Below are 24,510 nucleotides of genomic sequence, written 5' to 3'. Positions count from 1 at the left end.
TTTACATTTGTTGATTATTATTGTGATATATTGTGTATGAATGAATCCAAAAATCAATGTAATGTTTTGGTGTAATGCTGCATTCATACCATTCATAGTTTGTATTGGATGTATTTGCTAAACATTTATTTGTAAATGTTTTTTATTCAAGTAAAATGTGTGTACTTTTCGCCCCGAAATATCTTTTCTCTCATAATTTCAGCCAGACATTTTATTACACTTTAGTTGTACTTAGTCACATGAAACTTTCAAATCTTATGGCTGCCTGTATATTCTGAAGGTTTCCAATTAGCAGACTGTTTTTTCTTATCTCATTCATAGCTTGACTTAGAGAACATCATGTTCCTGAAAATATGAAAAATCTATGTATTTTTTATGTCTGGAAATGAATGAAATTAGTGGATATTTAGTTGTGCAAAAAACTTTTTGTCAATTAAGATTAATTATTTCGGTAACTTGCAATACAAAAAACCAACCGAGAAACCTTTATTGTAATATCTTACTCTCCTTTCATTCTCCATATACCTTTATTTTCTTGCCTTGATGTTTACTTTAAACCTTTGATGCACATCGTCTACTACAATGGATAGTTGTCGCTGTTCCTTAAAATAACAGGTAATACAAAAAATGTAGTAGGATACGTTTCAAGTCGTTTTTTTGGAAAATGAAAAAGACATTCCATTTTTTCAATAATTTATGCCCAAAGTGGATAAAAGAATCAAATCGTACAATAGGATGACTCACAGCCTTATTCTGTTGCCACAAAGCTGAACTTTAAGACATTTTATCCGTTACTGGCATGAATAACATCTCACTTAAGCTGGAATACTCGGCCAGTTTGTGATGCCGACTTTGAGTTTATTAAATTGTTATCTCAGTCTAAGCTGAGAAAACTTTGAAAACATCAGGGTTATTCATTTTATAAAGCTTGCCAGGGAAGAAATTTACAAAGTTGTGCTTCACATGATGACTAAACCTAATTTAAAGAGTAAAGAGGACGCAAACAAGGGTAAAAACGTCATGTCTAGGTTTTTTTATTTTTTATTCTCCATAATCTCTACGTTAATGTATGATATCATTAACCTGTATGTTTTCTTTCGAAGGTTTGTCATGTAAATCACCTCCAGGCCAGGGCTCTTCCTTAAGTGCAATGGAGGTTCAATCTTTAAAAGGGCCCCTCTGAACTTCTCCCTAACAGGCTTCCTTGGCACACTCCTGTCTCCCTCAGACTTGAGACATCTTCACCTAAATCAGTGGACGGCCTGTCCCTGATTAGCTTTAATTACAAGCTTAAATAAGTAAGCCAGGCTCACTGTGGATCAGCACCAGCATTTTCTATTTAAATTTCAATTCTATTCAATTTAGGAGGTAAATTACATGAGCAAAAATTTTAAATAGCAGCAACAGTCTGGCAGCTCATCTGTACCGGGTGATTGATGTAAGCGGCACCATATTGAGATTGCTTGAAGTTACATCATCCTCTGTTCACTAGGCCTATGTTCGGATCATAAGTAGGTATGGAGGAAGGAAGCATAGAGGATGAACGGAAGGATCTCGTGGGAGTGACGAAACAGATGTCTCACGTAGTATAGGGGTGAGCTTCTCTGTTGAAAGTAAACCAGTCAGTCAAAATGTTTCTTCCACTTTCTGATTTTGAAGTGTGAGTTATGAGACAACCTGTCCGACGGTATCTATTTAAAGGGCTGTATCTACTCATGAAAATAAGCAGATGAAGATATTAGACAATTTGAGATGAGAGATCAGCTGATCTGCAATGACTTTAAGGATGAATATTACTGTTTAGTTATTTTTGTTCTTTTGTCAGAATAGCTCCTTAAAGACCATTAATTAAGATCAATTGGCCATTAACTCAACAGTGTGTGGACATTGGCTGCCCATAAACTGTGAATATGTTTTCTTTTGTTCCGTGTCTGCATGTCAGTGTTTGGAAAATGTGTTTTTTTTAACGGAAAAATGTCATAGTGCATCGCACAAAATTTTAGACTCCGCCGTACTTCCAACTTTGTTGCCACACTCTTGGAGAAGCCCCTATTTCAACATGACAATGCTTCTGTAAAAAAAGACATGGCATTCTAAGCTTGGTGACTTCAGCTTGATTGTCCTACACTAAATCCATGCAGAACCAAATCATTTACAGCTCTACAATGGTTTGTCTGCATCCATCTGTTATTACACCATTAATAGTCTGAGTAGCATGGTTTAATGCCACTGTTTAGGGTTTCTTTATATAAAACTATGGCTGGCCACCTAGGGACAGCTACTTTATTCTACTTCCTTCTATTTGTTCACTCACCGTTTATCTATGGTTTCAGTTGGCATTTCACTCACTGTGGGATTCAATTTAGTCCCCACAGCTTGAGAATTAGATAACACAATGTCGTAGATAGGATTAGGCACCAAAAATAACCTGGTGGGATTTAGGTATCAATATTTTTTAGATGGATTTAAAAAAAAATAACTACTTGCAAAAGTTTTGGAAGAGGCTATGGTTGTAATTTTACGCATCTTTAAAACATTAATTCACCTCTTCACTTTATTATATTTACCCAACATGTTAAAAAAATCCAAAGGACTCTCTGAGATCATTTTTTAAGACACAGGTCCTGACCCAACAGGAAGATGCGACAGCTTTAAAGAGACAACAGGCTGGAGAAACCAAGATGGCTGCTACAACCACGAAACACTGTGTAGAAGAGGATATCTTGTTCAGATATACATTGCTCATTTTTAAATAAACAAAAGCACATCAACTCATCAAACTCATGTTCAACTTACGTGCTTTAAACCCAAGGCTTTTTATGGTGTGCTCCAGGTAAATTCACTATGTAGATATCTGAAATGCAAAACATCTCCATGTCCCTCCTCCTCAAGATAGGGTGAGATGTGAAAGTTTTTTTACTTGAACCAAATTGAAACTGTAAATTACACAGTAAAGAACATATTTGTAAAAATGACTGAATCATGCTGAAGTAATTGAACCGCTTACAAAAACTCTCCACCACAGGCATTTGGGTTCGATGCAACAGAAATTAAGTCATTAGTTTTGCTCCTGAGTTTATTTCCCAGGGATGGATATCTGGTTAAAAATGGAATATAATGTGTAACACAGAAAAAAACCAACAAACGGTTGTTGAGTATAAAGTGGCTTCTTTATGTGAATGTAGTTTTACACACATTCTCTTTTGTGGTCCAAATTAACAAACCCAAAACTCACATTTTTCAGTGGAATAAACACACTAAAAAAGAACAATACGAAATAGACAATAAATGTTTATTGTCAAGCTGTCAGGGACGAGCCTCAATTTTACCATTCATGCAACACAGGAAGGGGTTGATGTCTGATCATAACATTCAGAGTCAGTATCACCTTCTTAGGTATGTGTTGTTGAGTAATGATTGTGTGCCTTGCATCCCCTTTGGGGAAATGTGAAGTTATATTATTCATCTGAGTCAATTATGTCATTTGTGTAATTATACCAGCATGTGAGTGGTGAAATCCCAGCAAGCAGCTGACAGGATGGGACCGCTTCAGGAAGTGACAAATTCTCATTTTCACATGACTGCAGTGTAGAGGCAACATCGTGAATGGTTTTATTTGTGGCATCAGAGAAGGAGTTTTATGAAGCACACTACAGGTAAATGATATTTCAACATGCAGCTTGATGCATAGACATCTTGCCAAATCCTAAACTCTTATGTGTGTGCATTTGGACATACAGTGAGGCGTGTGACGTACAGGTGAGGTCTTGCCAGTAGGCAGGTGAGGGGTTACGAGGCCCGGCTCTGTCAAAAGGATGATAATTAATGATCAAATGTTAGCGGTGGTAGTGGCGCTGCTGCCGGGCTCCACTGATGCCATTAATTCAGCTCAGTGAAGCTCAGGCCTTTTGCTCAGGACCTGCTGCAGCTGTCACGGTGCTTGCTTAATTATCCCCTCACCCCCGTCTCACCCGCCCCTCACCCCTTCAGCCCGCGGCCACCATGAGACTGCTGCCCCCACCCTGCCAACCCCTCCCCTCCACCTCTCTTTCCATCCTTTTCCTGGGGTCTGCAACTGAGCTCAGGGCAAAAAACAAAGAGGTTAAAGTGGGTGAGTGAGTTTCTGCTCTGTCTGCATGTTCACTGTCGGGCACAGTGGTGAGACATGATGTCAGTGCTCATGTTCATTTACCTGAAATAAACTGATATCACAGTATGTGCTGCTGTACGGCAGAAACCCTTTTAACTCATGGGGCAAATAAAAAGGTGTGGACACATTTGTGCAAACCTTTCCAAAGTTCTTGGCTGAGGTGCATCACATACCTTAAGAAAAAAAAAAGAAATAATAAAGACAAATTACAGCAACAAAGACAAAAGCACAGCAGAATAAAGACACCAAAACAAAGAATAATACTTGACAATGAACAACAAAAAATTGAAAAAGCAAGACAAAGTTTGAGATAACACAACATTTTACAAACATTAGGCCTCATGCAACAACCGTTCGTACGCACAGATTTGTTGTTAAGTCGTGCGTACGAGTGATTTGAGAGAATTTGCGCATTCACCAATCTTTTCGTATTTTCCGTTTTCTTTCAGGTACGAACAGAATTTACGACTGATCCAGACTTGTCGTAGGAGTTTCGTAAAATAGTCCGCTGTTGTTCCAATCAAGTTTGCTTGACTAATGGCTTGTATATCTAATTACTTTGAAGAAAACATATATACATATATATACAGTATATATATATATATATATATATATAGATTATACCCCATAATGATGCTGACATTATTCTGTTTGACTGAAATTACGCACTAATTGAAGATTAATTTGACTCTGTATATAACAAGGTCAATGGGAAATGTAACCAGCAGCTGACCTGCTACTTTTGGATGTCTTAGCGCATGTGTGCTTTGAGACCGTGTAGACAGACAAATGGCTGACATCACGATTTAGATTGCCAAGGACTGTACTGCTGCAAATATGCAGCTTGCTAAAGCCACAACTCCAGAGAGAAACACGCCGATCAAACCCAATTCCACCACACGTCCAGGTCCTCACCACCCTTGGATTTTTAGCCACTGGAACCTTTCAGAGGGAGATTGGAGACAGATCGGGGGTGTCCCAGTCCTCTGTGAGTCGTGCGCTCCCCTTGGTCATCAAAACTCTCATCAGTTTATCACCCATGGTACATCAAATTCCCATACACCGCTGTCCAACAAGTACAAATTAAGAGGGACTTTCATGCCTTGGCTGGACTGCAAAACATAATCGTAGCAATAGACTGCACACATATACGCATCAAAGCACCCGTGCCGTTGTGGAGCGCACTGAGCTGAAGGCCAGGTGGGTGTGTCTCAATACAGCGGGGGGCAAACTGCTCTATAGCCCAGAGAAGGCATGCCAGATTTGCACAATATTGCCATGAACAAGGGTCTCCTACTACCTGAACCAGCCCAGGCAGACCAGAAGGTGTGGTGCCAGAAGACCCCCCTCATGGACCGCCCCATCAAAGTGCCATCATGATGAGGCAACAACTGATTGCACGGCTTTAGTTGCAGTGTATCAGCACATTTTTAAGCTATTTTCATATCAAACCATTTCTGTTTTTATTTCGGTGACATAACAAACTACAGGTGACACGGAATTAACAGCACTCGTAATTGCTTCCCATTTCTTCGCTTTAGCAGGTTCTGTAATTCCACTGCTGACACTGCTAAAAATGACAGATTTTCCTTTTTGGATCTCTGAAAGCAGAACTTCAATCTCAGAGCCCCTAAAGTTGTTCTTTTTGCGCTTTGATGCCATTCTCATGACTCAACACTTCCTGGCACAGGAGCGAGGAAGCACAGCCTTATATGGTATAATTTAAATTCACTATCCTCGTGCATGTGCACTTAAATACACATGGGTGGCATTCATTATTTACGCATATGTATTTAAGTTACACTTTTTCCAAAGTTAAGAGCGTTAGTTGAATTTGACGTGGTGTGTTCGTACGAGACCTTCGCCAATTGTCTTTTTTTTATTTTTGATTGTGAAATTTTCTTTGAGACTTTGGGTATTTTGTGCTACTTTCACAACAGCACCTATGAAGCCTCTCATGCAACTCCTCATTGATGAAATAAAAGTGAAACAGATTTATGTTGTTTAAAATGAAGGGAGACTGTATCTGTGAAACCAGCGCACCTGCCCGTAGGCTAACACACACTTGCATGTAATATTTACCAGTGTCAGATATCCTAACCTGACTGCTCTGAGAGTGAAGTTAAGTTTACCTGCTTGTCTCAGCACAGGAGACATTCAAGGAGCACACTCTCACACTAACAAATAATCTTAAATATTTCATCCCGTCTGGGCGACAGGTTTAGACCTCTCTGCACTTCCAAGTTGTTCTGAAGCCAGTGAGTTGCAGAGAAAGAATAAAAAGGGGGTTTATATTCGCTCTCACTTTGCTGAAGGATTATTTCCGTACCTGTTCAAACATGCTCAGCTGAATTATTTATCTCGCTGAGCCCCTACACTGCACACTTGTACCGTAAAACATAAAACATCTCACTCATGCTTTTACCTCTCCACCGTGAAAATGCACCTTAATACACGGGGTGGACGAAAAGGGGACACATGAGGGCGGGAGTTTCTGCCTCGAAGGAAAGAGAAAACAACACTGCCTGCGGCAAAACAAATGCAACGCTTGCTGGTTAACCTGAGTTCTGAGCCGAGGGTTGTGATTGTGTCTCAATTATAGATGAGCTCTCAGAGTGGATCACTAGATAGTTGACATGTTGCGCTCTCCCTGTGAAGCAGCTCAATACCTTTTTGTACTCCAGGACTCTGAGTGGAAAGTTCCAGGTGGTTCCTGAAGCTGCGATTCATGGCAACACATCTTTGGACCTCTTTTACAGACATAAAAGTTATTTTTTTACACTAATACCAGTGTTTAGTTGTGATTTTTGTTAGCTAGCCTGAAACTAAAATAGCTTTTTAGTCATGACACTGACTTATACTCTTTTGTTGTGGCTATCCATCCGTCCATTGTCTTCTGCTTATCCGAGGTTGGGTCGCAGAAGCAACAGGTTAAGGAGGGAAACCCAGCAACGTTCTGAGAAGGGATATGTAATCCCTCCATTGAGTCCTGGGTGTGCTTTGGGGCCTCCTCTCAGTTGGACTCCAAAAAGAGGGGACCAGGAGGCATCCTAACCAGATCCCCGAACCACTTCAACTGACTCCCTTTGATGCGGAGAAGCAGCGACTCTACTCTGAGCTCCCTCCAGATGACCAAGCTTCTCACACTATCTCAAAGGCTGAGCCAAGTCAGTAAACCTATTTCAGTCTCTTGACTCTGCAACCTCATTCTTTCGGTCAATACCTTGTTCTTGTGACCATAGGTGTGGGTTGGAACAAAGATGGACCAGTAAATAGAAAGCTTTGCCTTCCGGCTTAGGTCCCTCTTCACCACGACGGACCAGAGCAGTGCCCTCATTACTGCTGACGAATCCCTAATTCATCTGTCCATCTCTCACTCCAATTGTCCATCACTCATGAATAAGACTTCTGGATACTTAAACTCCTCTGCCTGAGGCAGGGACTCATCCCCGACCCAGAGAGAGCATTCCATCTTTTTTCAGTTGAGAACCGTGGCCCCGAATTTGGAAGAGCTGACTTTATTCCTGGCTGCGTCACACCCAGACCAAAAAAACACTCCAGTGCGCGCTGAAGGTTTGGACTGAAAGAAGCCAACACATTACATTACATTATATTAGGGTCATTTTGCTTTTAACCAAAGCGACTTACAATAAGTGCGTTCAACATCGGTAGGCAAAAGAACTTCAGGTCACAAGAAATCACAAGTGCATTACCTTCCAAAACCAAACAGCTAAGAGCAAAACTAGTGCTAGAGTAAGTGCGATAAGTCAGGTACCTAGACAGATGGGAAGACAATTTAGAAAACAAAGACAATTTAGGATTCAGTATAAACACAAGAAACTTGTGCTAAAGAAAATAAAAAATTAAAATAAAATAAAGGACCAGACTCAGTGAATAATTCCCTACACTCCCTATTATATAGATCAGTGAGCAGTGCTGACCAACATATCATTGGGGTCATCAGGTGGGAACCTCCTTCCATCAGTGTTTCGTCTAGTTGGGCCCACGACACCTCCAGGAGGCTAAACAATGACCACTGGCATCCCAGAGTCACCCCCCTAATGCCAGCCAACACTGCCCCTCACACCACAACCACCATAATCTACCTCAGCCTCTCACCAACTGCACACCAGTCACAGCGGGGTGGGGATGCAAACCCTGGTTCGGGTAGGGGAAGAAATAAAAGAGGTAAGAAAAGCAGGAATGGGATTCAAACCCTGGTTCGGGTAGGGGGTAATGAAAATATAGAGGGTGCCAGTGGTGGAGGAAACAATAAGTACATAAGGAACTAGGACGGAGCAGGTGATGTCCTAAGAGGGCGGATCAAGGTAGTGTTTCCTGAAGAGGTGGGTTTTCAGCCTGCGGCGAAAGATGGGCAGCGACTCAGCTGTCCTGATATCAGTCGGGAGATCGTTCCACCATGGGGGTGCCAGAACAGAGAAAAGCCGTGACCGTGTCGATCGTGCGCAGGGACCCCTGAGTGACGGGGCAGCCAGGCGCCTGGTGGCAGCCAGGCGCCTGGTGGCCGCAGAGCGAAGTGGTCGGGCGGGGGTGTAGGGCTTGACCATAGCCTGGAGGTATGAAGGAGCTGTTCCTTCTACTGCCCTGTAGGCTAGCACCAGAGTCTTAAACTGGATGCGAGCAGCTACAGGGAGCCAGTGTAGAGAGCGGAGAAGGGGAGTGGTGTGGGAGAACTTGGGGAGGTTGAACACCAGACGAGCAGCAGCTTTCTGAACCAGCTCCAGAGGTCTGATGGCAGAAGCCGGGGCGCCAGCAAGGAGGGAGTTGCAGTAGTCCAGGCGGGAGATGACAAGAGCCTGGATGAGCACCTGTGCTGCCTTGTCGGTGAGGAAGGGGCGAATCCTCCGGATGTTGTAAAGGAGGAATCGGCAGGAACGGGTCACTGATGCGATGTTTGGCGAGAACGACAGTTGGTCGTCCAGGGTCACACCCAGATTCCTCGCGGTCCGGGTTGATGTCACCACGGAGTCATCCATGGTGATGGCCAGATCTCGGAACGGGCAGCCCTTCCCCGGGAGAAACACCAGCTCAGTCTTGTCCAGGTTGAGCTTAAGGTGGTGCATCGACATCCACCCCGAGATGTCTGCCAGGCACGCAGCAATGTGTGCTTCCACTTGGGTGTCAGAAGGGGGAAAAAGACAGAATCAGCTGGGTGTCGTCTGCATAGCAACACAACCACACAATCTGCAAAAAGCAGAGATGGTGTCCAAATTAGGCGCCCTCCTCTACTCGACTATACCTTGACATCCTGTCCATAAAAGTCACAAACAGGATCGTGACAAGGGGCAGCCCTGGTGGAGCTCAAAACGAGTTTGACCTAGTGCCAAGAATGCAGACACAGCTTTTGCTTTTGTTATAATGAACTGAGTAGCTCGGAAAAGCAACTTTGGTACCCCATACTCTGGTAACACCCCCTCCCCAAAGTCCCTCAGGGAACACGGTCGTAAGCCTTCTCCAAGTTAGCAGAACACATGTAGACTGGATGGTCAAACTCCCATGATACCCTCAGTAACTCTGCAAGCGTAAAGATCTAGTCCACTGTTCCTCGACCTGGGTGAAAACCACACTGCTTTTCCTGAATCCAAGGTTCAACAATCGATCAGAGCCTCCTGTCCAACACCCTGGAGTAAACTTTCCCGGGGAAGCTGAGTAATGTGATGTGTTGTAGCTATTTGACACTAAACAATCAAAGAAACTGATGCCGAAACAATAACGCCTCATGTTTTGCTGCCTTTCACAGTGTATGGAGCTAAGAAAAACAAAAAATCAAAAACTCAACCAATGGTATCTTCTTTTAGACATAGACAAACTGGAGGGCAATTAAGAGAGAAAATGAAGAGGACTGAAAACTTCCAGCTACATTTCCCTTAAACAATAGGAATCCCACAGAGATGTCCCGAAACAAGCTAGAGTCAGCCGAAAACTCAACTGTCAAACACAAAAGTTGTCATGTCACCACTGGTCGCACTAGCTGACTGTGCAACTGCAGCTCAAAGTTGAGGAGGCAGTGGACAGAGCTGACCTCTGACCCCTACAGCTCTCAGTAAAACAGGCAGTGCATTGCTGAATTGAGGGTGCAAATCAGGGTTGGTTGAATAGTTCAAATTTTCCAGCTGCTCATTAATCAGTCTAACAACTGGCTTCTGCCATTAAATCTGCAAAGGTCTGTGAGTGCCTGGCATGTGAAAAGGGTGGAAAGGGAAGTCCCAGCCTTCTTGTTGCAAAAAAGAATACAACGTTGTCTGTTAAGGAAAAGTTTGGTTTTCAAATAAATGCAAACAGCAAGCTGAAGGACCTGAGCACATATAATGCCATCAAAAAAGTGTAACCACAAGAAGCCAAACACTTCTGTTCAGAGCTTCTCATTCTTATGAGTTCACTGAACAGGTTTATTATTTACCTACAAACCATTAAATCTGCCAAATTAAATACAGTAGTTACATATGTTTAACAGCCAAAACCTGATGTAAATATTTGACAGAGTCTCCTCATTTTGGTCTTTTTTTTATGCCTTTAATGGATAGGACAGTTTAGAGAGAGAGGAAGCAGGGGAACGACATGCAGCAATGGGCCGTTCGATGCGGGACTTGAACCAGCTGATTCTTTGAGACTTTTGGGGTCCAACATAAATCAGAACAAAAACTCTAATTGTTACAATCAAGTCACATAAGTGTACCCTAAAGTGAATGAAAAAAAGACGAAACAACCTCTTTAGGATTTGCGCGGCGACAAATGCAGAATGCATAAGTGTCATGCACATCGCTCTGGAACACGATGTGCTGTTATCTTTCAGTGGACCACTGGAAGGATTCTAATTACAAAATGAGAAGTGATTCTTTAATGGCTATGGTGTGGGCCTCCTCAATTTATTATAATCACGCAAGAGAGTGTCTCAAGATGAAAGATTATCAAAAGAGCTGAGTGCGATGGCTCCAAAAATTAATATTATCAAATAGCACCAATCTTCACTTATCAAGAAGAGCACACGATAATTAAATCCAAAAAGCACAAGTTTTTCACATTGTCCTTCCAATTGAACATTACCATAGTGGTGATAGTTAACCTAATTGAAACGTTTCCTCTCCAGTGACAACTGGAGGGATTAAGATCTTAGATTTATGCTTTAAGTTCTTTTTTTTTTTTTTTTTTGCTACAAATGTTTGGTAAAGTGACGGTTAAGTAAAGTAAAGTGGGGAAGTGGATGGCCTTTATCTTTCACTTTATATCTAAATTCTAAATTTCTAAAGTCTCTGCGGTATTTGGCATCACGAGCCAATTTAAAGCTATGCAAAGGGAAACAGACAGGCCAAAAACAATGTTTCAGATGTATAATGAAAGAAAAAAAAACTCTGCATGAACACAGATCCAAGATAAAAGCAACTGAGAAAATCCTTATCATAAAACTAAGGCTATCTAAAGGTAAAAACGAATGCTCTTAACGCTTGGCCTCCTGTTCTCTGTGTATCATGTACATGGACCATACACATGATTGCAACATACTCAGAGACGTTAAAGATGAATACACTTTTACTACTTAAGTTTCTACTTATACTTGGTGGGATCTATTTAAAATATGAAGAGCCGTGAAATGCAAAAGAACAACATTCTATCATTTCCATACAATTTTGCATTAAAAAGGGGACATCTGCACCAACAAAGTGCTTTCAAATGAAACTGACATCTGTCCATAACAACCAGCCTGAAAAAGTAGATCACATGACCTTCTACAGCACATACAATGGACGCGCACATACCGGTGCAAACAAAGCAAAGCTCGCCTGTACTGACAACCAGCCTGAACTGTTGCTAAAAGTAACAACTTGATAGGAAGCAGACACGGCAGCGAAAAAGTAGACTGGAATTCGTGACGAAGCAAATATTGCAAGATCTTGAAGCAGTAAAGGGAGTATTTTTTCATTGTGAAAGGAAGCCATGGTAAAAACCATGGTAATGAGGAAGGAGTAAACACACAAGAAAGATGTCATCACAAAAGCTGCGGCGAACGTAACGCTACATTTTGGCAAACAATTCTCCAAAACATCACGGTTTCTGTGGCTGTTTTCAGAATTTCTGCAAGTTCACTTGACTGACTACAAGGTCGTTCTGGTTCCACTTCTTTTGCAACAACTGCTGAAAACAAAGTTACAATGTCTCCCTGCTTTTTTTTTTGGTTTTCGTCACATACTCACACACCTCAATGCAAAACCTCCTATGTGCAAACAGCTCACTCACCAGCTCCCTGCTGCCAGTTAAACACAGAGTGAAGGCAGACGGATGTGTGCCTGCTCTGAAGAGAAATACTGCATTCGCAGTCAACTTTCAACTGTTTGTCCAAAACGATTCTAAATTTGTTTCTGCTTTTTAAAAAGTCCCTAAATCAACCAGTTAAGTAAACTGTTAGTGTTGATTTCTGTGAATAAAAGGGATGTCAGGCTCATTAAGTATATATTAGGCTTGAAAAGTAAGAGTAAGAGTTCGTTCCACACTCTTCTCCAGATATGGTCTCTTCTCGAGCAACACCACGCTGGTGGTTAAAGAAATGCCAAACTTCACATTAAAAACATCAGTTTAAAAATCAATGGATAACGTCACAGTGCCATCTTTTATAAAGAGTCAATGAAAGGACATTCTTCCAAACTCTCAGGAAGAATGTATGTGCTGGTTTTAACAACAACACAATTAAAATATTTCTAAATTGTAAAAGGTTGTACAATATGATTTTACCGTGCAATAATCTGCATTTCCGATTAAAATTTTGCGGTTACCGCTAACTGTAAATAGCAGATGGTTGCATATTTTTGAAGACTTCATGGAACAATTTGACACTTTTATGCTCTTGCAATCGATCTTTAATTCTTCTTGAAAGCTGGAGTCCTTATTTGTTGCCAAAGGATGGAGCCATACTAAATTGACTTAGAAAAAGGAATTACATTAAAATGTTATGAGCTTTTCCCTGTAATGACAGTGAAAGTCTGTAGAATCACACACAAATGTTGATAGAGATCAATCCTATCAAAGCTCTTGCAGCACAGCATATAAGATGGAAGAAAATTTCCTCTTCTCCGAATGCACAAAAGCAATAAGGAGGTCTCTTCTACCCCTCTCTCCCTCCATGCACTGGGGGCGGCTTTCTGCATCAGAAGAATTCCCGGCAAATTAATGCACTACCTCTTGGGCTAATTAAATTAGAGGGGATCAAAACTACAGAGCGGCTTTTGTGGTGGACACAATGTTGTGCTTCATGCGCTCTTTGCTCTGGGGGGAATTTCTGCCATTTAGCCTTCTCTCTGCCTGCAGCTCCATGCTGGACTCGCTCTAACACAGTCAAGTTTCTCTAATTTGCTTGAATGAGAAAGAATTATTAACTGATAATAAGAAACCGAGAGAGAGAGGGAGAACGCGTCGCAGGGCTGCAGGCAAGGATGAGTGGGAAAGGGGTGAACTCCACGGCACCTGAAGCTCATGTGATTTTTTTTTTTATTATTAATTCCTCCCTAAAACGAGGCATTCAGGAGTAAAATTGCTGTGCAAATGACAAGAACGATTATGGTTGTAATTCCTCTTCTTTGTGAAATGTGTGCAGCTTTGTTGCAGCTCTAACTGGATCAGGCTGCTAACAAGCTACCGCTAACCACGTAGCATTAAGCATGACCTCTGAAATGCATGATGGTTCTTCTAAAGGTTATATTGCTTTGCGCAGGACACAGACATCACAGATATTTTTCAGGCAAACTACGGCATTTGGTTGGAAGATAAAAAGGTTGAGCAGACGCAATTAGCTTAAGTTCAGCATCCAAAACACACAATATAATTCAAATCTGCAACCTACTATGTGTTGTAGAGAAGTGCAGGGATCCCTTTGTTTGTTTTACAACTTGGAGTCATCATTAAAATGCATGCAATAATTTCAAAGAGATGAGAGCCTAGTAAAGATGAGTGGCCACATTCATTTCAGACATGCCACATTGTTTTCCACATTTACAGCTAACTGAGACCAGATTTCCCATAAACCACTGCTTTTCCATGTTCTAATATCTGCAGAAAAGAAACATGGGACCCCTTGATAATAGTCAATTTGTATACTGACAAAGTGAGTCAATTTGAATTTAAGAATTTGTGGTTAAGGAGTGTCAGGAACCAAGTCACTGTTGCTCAGCCTTCAAATCCGCTTTAGCTGCCAAGTATGTAAACGCAGGCGGAATTTGTTTCTTGTCAGTCACTCTAAGACAGTAGAAACAATCATTAGACAATGTACAATTACATCATACAATGCATAAGCAATATACGGATAATTGAAGACTTGTGTGAATCACTTAGAGAGATGAATGTATCAGTGCTGATACAGGTCTGCAAATCATGAGTGTGAAGGCTTGAGGAAAGAACCTTCTGTTGTGTCTGGTAACTTGTGTATTCAGAGAATTGTAGTGGCTGCAGAATCTGTAATGATTCACCCTTACCTCTTCCTTCTACAAGTCCAGGAGGGTAGGTAGAAGAGCATCATGATTACCCTTGCTGTTTTTACTGTTCACTGCAGGTCTTTTTTTCATTTTATGGCTCTTCACTGGACAAATTAGATGACCTCAGTGCAAGTCCCATGGTGAAGCATATATCCTCAGTTGCCTAGAAAAGTAATATATGTAGAGCAATATCAAAAAAAGTTTGGCAATGTTAATAAATGAGTATACTCAACATTAAAGTGATACTAAAGAAGTATGTGAATCTTAAAACTATGTGCTTCTGACTTGTTTTATAGTACATTGACTTTTGTTATGGAAGTTCCTGGACTTGAAACTGCCCCAGAGCGTAGGGGGGGCTGAGATACCACAGTTCACAACTTTGGTTTCCAGTCCCGCGCCACATAACCAGTGGGGCTTTACAGTCTCCTGACATTTTTATGGCCTTTGATTGGCCTCTTTGTGGCTTCTTCAACATGACAACAAATTCCAGTCTATGGCTGTACATGTGCATGGCTTAAAAAATAGATCTGTTTTTTATGACTGTGGTGTTCATCTCAGATGAAGTGAATAACACTGACCAAAAACGCTACAGTGGAATGTCGGCTGGGAAAAGGTACCCACGTTAATAGTAATGTGACAAGTATGACCCATGTAAACATAGCTGCCTGCCAAGCACTGTCCGCATAGCAATGGCATCCCCAAGCAGGACAATGTGACCTGCTCTACTACAAAAAGTACTCAGGAAAAGCTCAAGGAACAAATCAGTGAACATTCACTCTCCAGATCAAGCATTGTCAGGAGGTAGTGGCATCAGTTTTAATGGTAAAATTACTCCTTTCAGCATGCAAGGCGTTGATGTCACTGTCGTGGGACATGTCATTGTTATAACCTAGAAAATGCAGGAGAAGCCTTCTGCAGTAACACCTAACTATGATGTTTTCATTAAACGAACCCGATTCTTTTTTTTTTTAATTTCTAAATCTGAATATCATAGAAAAAGAAAATGAAAAAGATATTTAAACTTCAACCACAAGACTTAAAATAAAATCTCCTACTAAAATTAATCTAACTTCAAGCACTAAACACAATTGACTTTAAATTGTTATCAGTGGCTGGCAAAAAGCAGCTGCAGATCAGTTTAGTGTTCACCGACACCGTAACTATCAGATTCCAATGTGATACTTAAAGCTCCTGACCAAGAATCAATATGTGATGAGTTGGGCAGTAAGAATGAGTTGTAATTGTTGGAAAAAAAATGGATCTATGAAAGCCCAACCAGTAGCCAACTACAAAAAGATGCACTGAACCAACACCCTATTGCTAGTCACCCATCAGAGGTCCTGTACCATTGCCTTGGTGGTAAGATTTTTCAACCACGTCTGTCTGTCTCTGCTACACTTCAACTGTCCAAAAGTTGGTCAACTGATTTTATTTTGTTCTTATTCATCAATCTATAACAACAACAAATCTAAAACAATGATTTCATTGGAGCAATGTAATTTCAATGTTGGAATTCATAACATACATAACATAACACTTTTGTCTGTGCAGTAGTTTTCACCACTTCATGTACTCTATTATTGTTGATGAATGACAACTATTTATCTGTGAAGAAATGGGTAAAAATATTGAACATCTTACATATGAGGTAAGGGATGCTGACAGTGGAAAACTGTAATAAAGTAAGCCAATAAAGTCACTGCAGCCATATAAATAAAGCTCAACAGTGAGGCTAAACTTGTGTCCACACTAGTGCGGTTGGCAGCCCCCCCCTTCCGACTCAATACGCTTTATGAGATAGTCACACATTATGACCAATTTACAGCAGAATTAATCTGCTGAAAGAAGTCGCCTTTACTTAGCTGTGAGGCACAATGTCTGAGAGGACAGAAAAGAGGCTGATTTGGATCAGTAACAGAAGTAGTAAGTGTGTTTTGCATGCCTTCAGGAAATCTCTCAGAAGTTAAAGGAGGCACCCCCCTTTGCTGCCAACTCACCCCACCCGTCACATCTCGGTCCGTGTTGGAAGCATGGTGCCAACAGATTAGGAATTAATTCAGCCATCAAAGCCTGCCTACCTTGACATTAAGGTGGGGTTTCCCGACTTAGCAGCTGATAAATAAGACATCAGCATTCTGTGTTTTGTCCTGCCTCTGTAATTACAAGGTGCCTGCTGCAATCCTTTGTAACATGGGAGGAAGGTAAATCATTAAGGTTGAGACAACTGTTACTCATTGCCATCAAAAGAGGATATCAGTACAGTAAAATTCAGAACAATGTCTCTTCTCCAAAGAAGACAGATGATGATGCTGCAGTGGATCAGAGACTTGTTGAAGTGATCCTTCAGCTGGAGAGCACTTACAGCCATCGGGCTCATGACCTTCCAGCTACAACAGTCCCTATAATCATTGGGCTTCTTGCTAAAGCCTTTAAGGACTTAGTTAACATTACTACCATAGTAGCTAATATGAAAACAGGAGTCAAAAACTAATATAAACTGTAACAAATTAAAATTAAACAGCAAACTTGTACCGACTTCTTGACACCAGATTTGTATTATTATATACTTTATATTATAGAACTGATCATGGTAAAAAAAAAAAAAAAAAGTAAGCAGCTGTCTAAATTGCAACTTGCTCTCTAATCCAGAGAGAATTAGGGTCCTTCCTGTGTACAAGGCCCTCTCCCGGTCAGGGCCCCTGTCCTGTTTAGATTTGTGAGCTTGATAAACCTCGACGGCCAACAGGTCTGTTATGAGTGGGAAACAGCAAAGCAAGGGAGGGGGGTCCACATTTTCTCATAGCCAAAGTCAACCAGGGGATAATACCTCAATCCTAATGGGGCTCAGCGCGGGCATTATCTGCCCCCCCAGCCCCCCCCCCCCCCCAACCCCCCACGCACTTCCTCATTGTTCATGTGGAAGTTGAGTTTATCCAGACTCTCCTGGCTGCTCCACGTCACCAATGCCAACCTTTCTGGTTTGGTTTCAGGTAGATATTCACCCAGGCGACTGAGGGAGCATGAACTCAATCAGGATATGAGACAAAGCTCTTCCTCTCCTGTCATATCCGCATGTTGAGAGATAAGCCCTGGTTCTGCCTTTCCCCAAGATAGCACCACAGGGACCCCGCAGCAGCAGCCATGTTGGCCTTGGTCTCGTGATTAAGGCCTAAATATGAGCTGACATTGTCAGGAGAGAGCGGTTTGGTAGCTGAGATTAAGTAATGGTTCTTGTTGAGAAGAATTAAGAGAGGGAGCTCCGTCAATGGTGGCACACACCTCAAGAGCCACATTGCCATTTCGAGTGATTACAAGGTCATGATACTGCAAAGAAGCTAATGACAGACATTTCAACTTGTCTGTCATCAAAAAGTGAAATCATTCTCGTGATTTCTCAGAGCAACGTGTTCGGTTGCTTCATGCAATTATTTTAAAATCAAGAAAAATGTGCAAAAATATTTTCCCGCGAAAGCTAGTCATATCTGTCAAATTCTCCAAAGCCTAATCTCACAATATTGCACAATGAAAATTCTTATAAAAATGAAGGGTGATGGGAAGGCGGGCGGGGCATGGAGGGTTGTTTTTTTTAATGAGGACAGTTCATCTTGTGTCGACAAAAAATAAAATCAAGACAGATGTCGGGCTCTCTCCGTCTCGTACTTCTTGCAGGTGATGGAACATACACAGAGGGCTAGTTTAACAAAGGTGAACAGATGGTGATGATGCCTGTTGATAGGCTCAAAGGCCTGTGGTGTTGAAATTCTCATTCCAGATTATTTGCCTCACTGGCACAAGTTTGATCCTCACTTCTGACAGGCACACAAAGGAAGTGTGGTGGTGGTGGTGGAAGAAGGACCTGAGCTGGGTCAACAGTGAGGGATGATGGGATAGAGCTGGTTCAGCTGGAGGAGATCACCTAGGTTTGAGAAACAAAGATAGATGGAAGATTTGCTTTGGCAGATGAGGAATAAGCAAGACTGATATGATGTCACAACTTTGAAGTGGCCTATCTATTGAAAAAAAAAGATTTTTTTGTTCAGTTTAATAAAACCTCTTCTTTAAAACCTGCACATGTTTGGGAACTGAAGAAGCCATCTGCTGCAGTTTTTAGCACCTGGACTCTTTAACACAGCCACGGAGGAGAGTGTGCTTTGTTTTGATGAAATATGCTAGGTCTTCCAATAAAAAGACACTCCAAAAACTTCAGCATAAATCTAGAAAGATATGCATTGTAGCCATGCCGCGTGCACTAATGCACCCTAAGATGATCGGAGATGCTGATATTTTTTTATCCGTGTGTTGAAAACAAGTCAGATAATTCCTCTTCTATTTAAGCGGGAGGACACAGAATCCTGCATTTCCTAAAAGAATCTCCCACTCTAATTCATCAGATCTCAGGACAGTTTTTCTCCTCATCTCAGTTAATCAGGCCCAGAGAAGAGTGGGCAGCAGTTTCTCTAGTTCTTGTTTACATGTTGCTTTCTTTGCATGGGAGACTTTTGACTTTTGTATGTGAACGCAGTGAATTGAGCTCATTGACAATGGCTCTCAGGGGTGTTCCTCAGCCCATGTAATGCTTTCTACTGCAATATGATGTCTGTTTTTAATGCAGAGCTACCTAAGTGCCTGAGGCTAATCGACATTCAAAATAGTTTTTTCAGCTTTTATCAAATGTAGGAAATCCCCTTGGAACATAATTGTTGAAGTATTTGAACATGCAGTTTTTCACAGTGTGGTGAACCTCTTCCTAAATTTGCTTCTCAATCTCTTTTTACACTGATCAAAAACCCAGAAATACCCACAAACATGTAGGTTTCTTTTATTGTAATGGGAAAGATTTTGATCGGCAGTCAGTCCTGCATCAAATTACTCTGCAGTAGTCACAAGTATTTATCAGTTCTGGCTCCAATCGACATTGATGAGAACAGAATACCTGAGTGAAATTTTTTAATGAGGGTGCTACACTCTATGCTGTAAGAGTGGATGGGGGACTAGAAAAAACACAAATTATATCATGTAATATCATATAATATCATACCATATCACCCCCTGTCCACCTACGTGAAGCTGACACCTGTGTTCAAGTCAAGTATAATAAACAAGACGAATTACGAAATTAAAAAATCAAATCTGAGAAAGTTGTGCATATCAGAGCCTGTTCTCTGTCCCTCCCCAACTCCCATGGGACAAGCCTATACCAATGATAACATGAAGGCGTTAATAGTTACTGTAGCAGTTCTAAATGCACTGTCCCCCCCAGAACAGTGAGGGTAAGCGCAACACTACTGGAAATGGGGTATGATTTAATCAGCTTTAATCTGGAAGGTGTACCATATTGATAAAAACTGTTAAAACAAGCCATTTTTGTGGTAAAGTCAGTACTTGAGATCTCTCTTTTCCAACAAAACAAAATGACAGAATATATAAACAAATAAAAGCCTAATCTAATCTCAGATTCAGCATTTGATGCCATCTTTGTACAGCAATAACAAGTGCCTTTTTAAACTGCTTATCTTTGCAAATACCAAAAAAAAAAAAAAAAAGGGAACTGAATTTCAGAATTATACTCAGTTATACATCAAGACTTAATCGCTTGGGCACATGCCCCATATCTGGTGAGATTGTCATTCAAAGTCAATCCATAACCTTTGAGTCATACCGGTTACAAACAAACTACACCAACTACATGACCATCTTTGTGGAGGTATCATTATTGAGCATTAAGCATAAAATTTTTCAGTTTTTGGACAGTGAACAAATTTGCAAAGTTTACCCACAAATGAAAGGTATTTCATTTATCTGACGAGCTCTCCATCAATACATTAAACTGAATCATCTTTATTGGCGACTCTTACCACTTGGCAGCCATCTTGCTAATAATAATAAACTTGTTGAGTTGTTTTAGATGCCAAAGCGAATGCACTACAGCTCCACTAAAATCTGATGAGTACTTTGTAAAAAGTGCTGTTTCTTTGCCTTAAAGTAAGACTTAAAAAGCTATTCTCCACAATGACAAATTTATTTACGGCTTCAGATTTTTCACGGTGTGACCAATATAAATATCATTATAGGTGTTCATTACAAAGTGCTTACTGGCCTTGATAACTTTGTGAACTCGCTTGATACCCTCCTCTTCCACGTTTATTCAAAGCAACATTGCCACATGGACCTTGCCACCATACTGTTGATACTGTCAGTGTCAGAACATGACAGCATGTATATGTTTCCTGGTTTGACTAATACAAAGCAGACAATCCTTCCCTTATTATGTTTATACATAAAAAGATCACATGACAGCACACAAACAAGGACAACGTGGTAATATTTAAGCACATTCCTCCGATCGACATGTTCTTCCAAAGAATGTTACACAGACATGAGTGTTCTACAGTTGTGCTCCTACCGAGTTCATTCTCACACAAACGTCTTATCAATGCCCGATACATTTTTAAAAAAGTGAATTCCTCCTGAGGTATTTACTAAGTTTCTGCAGCTCACTGTTCTCAGGGAGATTGGGCCTGTTAAAGAGTTGCTGTAGTACTTTCAAGGGACTCCAAATAGCCTCTAAATGCCTGAAATAAAAACTCAAAAAATCAAACGTGTCAGTGACGCAGGAGGTCACCCGCTTGTATTGACGACAAAGTATTTTGCTCGCTCTTATCGCTCAATGTGGCATTTTCTCCAAAGCAGGCCACTTCAGAGGATGTTGGAAAAGCTTCTCCCCACTAGGTAAACAATCAACCCTGAGAACAGACTCTTTCTCTGCTCCGTCTCCAACAATCACACCAGCTCTGACCACAGAGGACTTTTCCCCTTGTTCGCCTCTTCTCCCACCTTCTCCCGCTTCTCTCTTTCCCTGCCCGATGAAAAAAAAAAAAAAAATAGCCAGCTTTCAGCACACACTACCACCCTATCTCTCTGTATACAGGACCCTGTCGGCCCGTTTCCTCTGTCAAACACCCCCAGCCTCACCCCCTCCTTTTTTCCCTTTTTGTTTGCTTTACTGTAATCATTTTGCTGGCCCAGAAACGTGTGGGTGTGCTGGCAGCGGTACAAAAACGAGAGGCAGAGAGAAAGAGAAGTTACATGGGAACTGAGTTAAGGTTGAATATTTATTAGAAGAAGCCATCTGGCGTCGCAGTGTCTGTACAAAGAGGGCCTGCTCTCTCCTTGTAATAGTCCTCCTCCTTCTCCTTCCCTGACTTTATCTCTCGTTCTCTCTCCCGGTTTCTTCATTTCCCCCAGTGTCTCCGAGAAAATATTCCGCTCCAACCACATGCTCGCTGAGCCTTTCACATAATCACAGCATTATACCATTTCAAAGAGTTGCTAATCAAAGGAAAGTGCATGCAGATATTTTACCCTAAATGGTTTACTTTGCTGCTTAAGGGGGGCTTTCAACAATTGTGACATGTAGTCATCACACACCTCGTGTTTGTTGAGGCCACTTCACAGAACAAACTGAAAGTTTCCTGAATCTGCTGCTTTTCATCACACATATGAGACAGAGTTTCAATTTTCCCATCATCAATAACAGGCATCCATGACAGAAAAGGCAATTCTGAGCTCTGCTAGCTCTCAAGTTACTCTTCACCTGAGACGCATGCCGTCTTTTTGGGCAGATGTGGAGCTGTTACATCCACAGGATCTGTCATTTTCATGCTTCCTGTTTATGTGGAAAGCCATGCATTTTCTGGCAGCTCTGTGTGTCCACAGGTTACTTGTTTCTCCTTAGCATCAAGCTAGGCAACTGTAAGTCAATCACGCACAGACTTGTCAACTGCATGGCTTGTTTTCAAGTCCCAAATGGTGTCATAAACACATTTCAGGTAACTTTTTAGGCACATGGCAGAAGGTTTCCAAATGAGCTGCCATGTTGGTAGGCACATCCAATCATCTGTAGCCTCTATGGGTTATGACACAGTGAATAAGAACAAAAAAGTTAGCGGAGAGTATATCCTCGCCCAAGGCAGCTTCTAATCTGGTCAATGATAAGCCTTTGCTGCTAATTGTTGAGCATAAGACTACTTCATTTGACCCAACTGGCAGCTCATGTCTAAAAAAGTAACATTTTTGAACAGCTACTGGTTCGGTTTGCTGCATGCCAACCAGCTGGCTGGTATTCCCACTGGAAGAGAAGTCAGCCGACATTCCAACGTCTGTGGCGAAAGCAGCCATTCCCTAAATGTGGATTATGCATGTATTCCAACACTTACAGCAAATGCCCTGACATGAGGGAGAGGGTGCTGACATGCAGCGCAAACAACTTCATTCTGTCATTTCCAATTGCAGAATGTGAGCTGACAATGTTGTCCTTCCAGAAATAATAATAATAAAAAAAAAAGGCTTTGGAAAACATGGCCCAACCCATGGAAGCCATAAATGTGTAAATAAATGTTTGGCTTTTTAAATGGTTTTAAATTAAATGATCTGAAGATCAAGATCAACTGTACAATTTCTACAGGAAAAAAGGCTAAATCAATTTAACTCTTTAAATTTAGGCTGCTGAAGAAACATGACGATGTAAATCCTGCAGCCTCCGTGCCATTTCTCAGAATTTACAGCTCCTCAGTATTATCAGATTAGTCTCTCTTACTGCTCTCTAATGCTTGCGTCCAGCTTCACCACCTACTGTCAGTCAGTTTGCCCAAAAAGAATCCAATGGTGGACAAGCACTACGAAGGTATGGAGGCAAAGTGGAAGAAAAGGGCAAAAATCTATTGGCTGCTACTGATAATTCTCTTTTGGCATGTATGTGTTTTCATCTCAGAATGTATGCACACATGACTGCTCTTTTACAGTATGTACACCATTGGCCACTTGTGTGTGTTTGCATGTCGAAACGCGTGCAAACAACTTGACTTCCTGGTTGAAGTGAATCCAGAGGGAACGTCAGAACGGAGCGTCCACACTTCACCAAACGAATCCTTGGAGAATGCTCAAGGTTCCCACTGGAATGCAAACTCGTCTCAGGAGATTCTCAGTGGAAACACGTCGGCGTGTAGCGCAGCTCATTCCTCTAAAAGCATATATGTGCTGCTCTCTGTGGAGCTGAGCAGTCACTAGCTTGGGTTAGGGCTTTAGGTCAAAAGAGATTTTGCAGAATCTAAAGAACAGATACAGAATGTTCGAAATGACTACTAATATAATATGAAAAACATTGGCTTTGGAATCAATTGCTTAGACAAATTGTACATCCAATAGGGAGAGACCATATACTTTTATGTTATTCCTTTTTTTTTTAAACAAATATGTAGAAAAATGAAGGTTGAATTGGCAAAATACGTCAAAGTATTCAGTAGGATCTGTCAAATCTTTTTGTTGCCACATTCAGGAGTAATTTGGAATTAAATCTGACTTTAGTTTCCATCATTTAGAGTAAATATTTAGGACTGTAATGACACGTTCTTACTAATCTAATGCCATGATTTATTTGATGGTGAATTATTTATCTATGAGGAGACCATACACAACGTATTAAAAACAGTGATGTGCCTTCTTTGTGGTTCTTAAAGAATGTATTTATCTGGATTCCAGGGTCAATAAATTGGACGACTAATCAACCCCAGTGAGTTATTAAGGCCTTCAGAGTGTCAATAGTTTGATTCATAGATCCCACATCTGTTTCCTCAAATTGTTGCCATGAACGTTCAGCATAGCGTTGAGAAAGAGTTTGTTACACCGCAGACAAATGAGCCTTATCCTTAATTTAACTTGGGCATCCATTTGTAACTCTGAAGAAAACACAAATGCTGGAGTGCCAAATTTGGTCCTGTGGCATGATTCGATTTTGCTCTGGTTTTTGTCTCAACTTGGTCTTACAGTAGACTCACTCTCCCACTGTAATGATAAAGACCCGATGGTGAGCCAGGAACAGAAGAA

This window comes from Odontesthes bonariensis, chromosome 11 (genome assembly GCF_027942865.1).
Source record: "Odontesthes bonariensis isolate fOdoBon6 chromosome 11, fOdoBon6.hap1, whole genome shotgun sequence".
Classification (NCBI taxonomy): domain Eukaryota; kingdom Metazoa; phylum Chordata; class Actinopteri; order Atheriniformes; family Atherinopsidae; genus Odontesthes; species Odontesthes bonariensis.
This window is presented reverse-complemented; position numbering follows the sequence as displayed.